Source organism: Physeter macrocephalus, chromosome 4, assembly GCF_002837175.3.
Source record: "Physeter macrocephalus isolate SW-GA chromosome 4, ASM283717v5, whole genome shotgun sequence".
Taxonomy (NCBI): Eukaryota; Metazoa; Chordata; class Mammalia; order Artiodactyla; family Physeteridae; genus Physeter; species Physeter macrocephalus.
In genome coordinates, this window is record NC_041217.1 from 62,058,256 (window position 1) to 62,063,076 (window position 4,821).

At 38.2% G+C, this 4,821-nt stretch overlaps 2 pseudogenes; both read left to right on the forward strand.

Moving 5' to 3' along the window:
* The first annotated feature begins 2,108 nt into the window (after nt 1–2,108).
* LOC102976087 (SNRPN upstream reading frame protein-like) lies at nt 2,109–2,378 on the forward strand (annotated as a pseudogene).
* Nucleotides 2,379–2,495: 117 nt separating this feature from the next.
* LOC102973593 (small nuclear ribonucleoprotein-associated protein N-like) lies at nt 2,496–3,218 on the forward strand (annotated as a pseudogene).
* Nucleotides 3,219–4,821: the final 1,603 nt, after the last annotated feature.

The following is a 4,821-nucleotide window of genomic DNA, read 5'->3' on the forward strand; positions in this document are numbered from 1 at the left end:
CTCAGCATCACTAATCATTAGGGAAATGCAAATTGATATCAATTCATATCCATTAGGATGGCTATTACCAATAAAGCAAAACAACAAGTGTTGGCAAAGATGTGGAGAAACTGGAACCCTTGTGCATTGCTGGTGGGAATGTAAAATGGTGCAGCCATTATTGAGAACAGTATGGAAGTTCCTCAAACAAACACACAATTGCCACATGATCCAACAATTACACCTCTAGGTAGATATCCAAAAGAATTGAAAGCAGGGACTCAAAAGGATATTTGTATACCAATGTTCATAGCATTATTCACAATAGCCAAAAAGTAGTAATTCACATGTCCTTTGATGGATGAATAGATAAAATGCAGTATATACATGCAATGGAATATTACTCAGCCTTAAGAAGGAGTAAATTCTGATATGCTACAGCACAGATGAATCTTTAAGACACTACACTAGATAAATCAGACACAAAAGGGCAAACAGTATATGATTCCACTTATTTGACATACCTGAAATAATCAAATTCATAGAGACAAAGTGGAACAGTGGTTACCCAGGGTTAAGGGAAAGCAGAATGGAGAGTTTTGTTTATTAGGTACAGAGTTTCAGTTTGGGCTGTTGAAAATTTATGGAGATGGATAGTGGTGATGGTTGCACAACATATGAATGTACTTAATGACACTGAATTTTACATTTTAAACAATGGTCAAAATCATAAATCAGGTAATATATATTTTACCACAATAAAAAAATAACCAAAAAATTATATACATACACTCTTGTAACCACAAACTAGTGGCACACCTCTGCAACTGTTGGTTTAAGAGTCAATAATAAAGATAACAGTTAACTGAGCTAAACAAACAAAAAAAGTTCATATATCAACAACCTAACATTACACCTTAAGGAACTAGAAAAAAGAGCAAACAACCCAAAATTAGCAGAAGGAAGACAATTGAAGTTAGGGTGGAGATAAAATTGAAAAACAGAATCAAGGAAATCAAAAGCTGGTTCTTTGAAAAGATCTGCAAAATTGACAAACCTGTAGCCAGACTGACTATGAAAAACTGAAGATGCAAATACCTAAACTCAGAAATGAGAGTAGGACATTATTACCAACCTCATTTAAATAAAGAAACAATTTATACACCAACAAATTAAATAACCTGAATGAAATGGACAAATTCCTAGAAACAATTTACCAAAACTGACTCAAGAAATAGGAAATATGAACAAGCCTATAACAAGAGGTTAAATCAGTAATCAAAAACCTCCCAACACTAAGAGTGAATCCTAACGTGAGCTATGGATGTTGGGTGATGATGTGTCAATGTAGGTTCATTGATTGCAACAAATGTACCACTTTGGTGAGGGATGTTGATACTGGGGAAGGTTTTAGGGAGGGAGGGAGCAGGGGATATATGGGAACTCTGTACTTTCTGCTCAACTTTGCTGTGAACCTAAAACTGCTCTAAAAAATAAAGTATATTAAAAAACAAAAAACATCCCAACAAAGAAAAGTCCAGGACCAGATAGTTTCACTAGTGAATTCTACCAACTATTTAAAGAATACCAATCCACCTCAGTCCCTTCCTAGAAAATAAAAGCAGAGGGAACAGGGAACACTTCCTAATTCATTCTGAGGCCAGCATTACCCTGATATCAAAGCCAGACAAAGACACGAGAAAAAAATACTACGGAAAAATCTCTCTTACAAATACACATGAAAAAAATCCTCACAAAATACTAGCAAACCAAATACAATATCATAGTAAAGGGATTATATACCACCAAGTGGTATTTGTCTCAGGAATGCAAGGGTGGTTCAATATAAGAATATCAACCAATGTAATATATCACATTAATAGAACAAAGAAGAAAAACCACATCATTTCACTTGATGCAGAAAGCATTTGATACAACCCAACACACTTTCATGATAAAAGCACTCAGAAAAATGGGAATATAAGGAGTAAATGGAGGAATAAGAATAGAACTTCCTCAACTTCATAAAGGGCATTTATGGAAAACCCACAGCTAACATCATACTTAATGCTAAAAGACTAAAAGCTTTCCTCCTAAGATCAAGAACAAAACAAGGATGCCCAGGCAGAATGGAATGGCTGCTGGAGACATTCTGTTCTGAGGAGTGGCCAGTGGCACGATGGAGCAGGGCCAGGGACCGCTTACACTTGAGATGGACTATGGAACAGCACATCCCAGAGGTGGAAGTCCAAGTCAAACGTAGAAGGACAGCCTCACTGAGCAACCAGGAGTGTCACCTGTACCCGAGGTGGTCTCATTAGCAGCAGCAAGTACCTGTGGTGGATTTCCATGTGGAACTGAGTCAGGCATTCTTAGCTGAGACACCAAGAGGTAGTTAAAGCAGTATTGGAACACCTGGGTAGCTGATTCCAAGAGAAAAAAAAAAACAGCCTTCCCTTAGGTCTTAAGGATCCCAAAACTTTCCTGTAGGTATTGGATTTGATGGAACAGCAATCATGACTCTAGGAAAGAGCAGCAAGATGCTGCAGCACATTGACGACAGGATGAGATGTGTCCTGCAAGATGGCCAGATCTTCATTGGCACCTTCAAGGCTCTTGACAAGCATATGAACTTGATCCTCTGTGACTGTGATGAGTTCAGGAAGATCAAGCCAAAGAATGCAAAGCAGGCAGAGCGTGAAGACAAACAGGTTTTGGGTCAGGTGTTGCTGTGTGGGGAGAACTTGGTTTCCATGACTGTGGAGCAACCACCCCCCAAAGATACTAGCATTGCTCGGGTAACACTTGCTGGAGCTGCAGGAGGCCCTGGAGTTGGCAGGGCAGCTGGCAGAGATGGTCCAGCTGGTGTTCAAATTCCCCAGGCTCCTGCTGGGTTAGCAGACCCTGTCCGAGGGGTTGGGGGCCATCCCAACAGGTAATGATCCCACAGGGAAGAGGCACTGTAGCAGCTGCTGCAGTTGCTGCTACTGCCAGCATTGCTAGAGCCCCAACTCAATATCCACCAGGATGGGGGACTGCCCCCACACCTGTTGGTCAAGCAACCCCACCTCTAGGAATTATGGCTTTTCCACCTGGTATACGATCACCCATGGGCCCACCAATTGGGCTCCCCACTACTTGAGGGATGCCAATAGGCATGCCCCCTCCAGGAATGAGACCCCCCTCCACCAGAAATAAGAGGTCCACCTCCCCCAGAAATACATCCACCAAGACCCTAGGATACTACTGATCCTTCTTAGTCACTTTGTTTCCTGCAATGTGTCTTGTGAAATATGTGGAGTGTTTGTGAGCTTTTGTCCCCTCTGCTGCATTAATATTAGCTAATAAATGCATAGAGGAATTAAACTGTGGGGAAAAAAAGACAAGGATGCCCACTTTCACTACTACTGTTCTACATTATACTAGACATGTTAGCCAGAGCAATCAGTCATGAAAAATAAATAAAAGGCATCCCATTGGATAGGAAGAAGTAAAACTACCCCTATTTGCAAATGGTATTATCCTATATAGAGAAAATGCAAAAAAAAATTCACCAAAAAAGTTTAGCACTAATAAACAATTCAACAAAGTTGCAGGGTACAATATAAATGCACAAAAATCATCTATGTTTGTGATTTGAGTATACAACTCATAAAGAAAATTAAGAAAACAATTCCATTTGCAATAGAATCCAAAAGAATAAATATCTATGAATAAATTTAACCAAGTAGGTGAAAGATGTGTACACTGAAAACTATAAAACATTGCTGCACTAAATGAAAAGACATCCTGTGTTTATGGATTAGAAGACAATATCATTAAGATGGCAATAATACCTAAAGCCATCTACAGATTCACTGCAATCCTTATGAAAATTCCAACAGCATTTTTTGTAAAAATGTTGTGGAATATTTAAATGCCAAATTGGTTTTTATCATTAAGGATAAACTTTAAACAACACAAGACTAGTTATAATGAAACGTTAAATTGCCTGGTGTATGCTCAAAGTGCTATAGGAACTTGAGACAGGATTGAATAGTTCTCTGTGTTTTCTAATTTAGGGTAAAGTGATTAAGGTACAAATACCCAGTTGATAAGAACCTTGTCTTTTGAAGTTTTAACAGAACTACAGCAATTCTCCACTCCCCATCACACTTGTATGTTTGCCTTTGTCCTCCACTCCTTAAGTGCTCTTACACATATCAAGGATACTGTTCCACACACTGGATTCCTGTATAGTTCTATATACCCACAAATGTCTACCAGGGTATGTAAGCTTTATAATACAACTAACAGAAAGGATTTTGCAATCATTCAGATCTCAGAATCTGTGAGCAAACTGCTCACCTCTGTACTTTGGTTTCCTCATCTGCAAAACAAGACTAATAGGGTTGTTATAAGGATTAGATCAAATTATTTATTCAAAGCATTTACAACAATACCAGGCACATTACATAAACTCTCAATAAGAGCTGGATAATTTTGTATAACATACCCAAAATAGTATACATAATTGTTACTATCTTTTTTTTTTAAAGAACACGTGGAAGTAGGCCTAACCTACTGCTTAGCTTGCCATAGGTATTCAAATTCAAATCTGACATAATTAGGACTTTGTATCAGGCCTTGAACCAGGCTTGTTTAAGAGGTCACTCCTCCTGCCTTATGAAATGTTCTATTGCATTTTTTTTAAATGATAACAGAAACTAAGAATAGATATCTGTCCCTTTTTTGTGTCCGTTCCAGCTAGAAATGTTAAAATAATTTAGAAGTAAAGGAATGTAGAGTTCATTTGTTGTTCAATTTTTTGCATGGACTAAGAGGTGGTATAACACATTACAA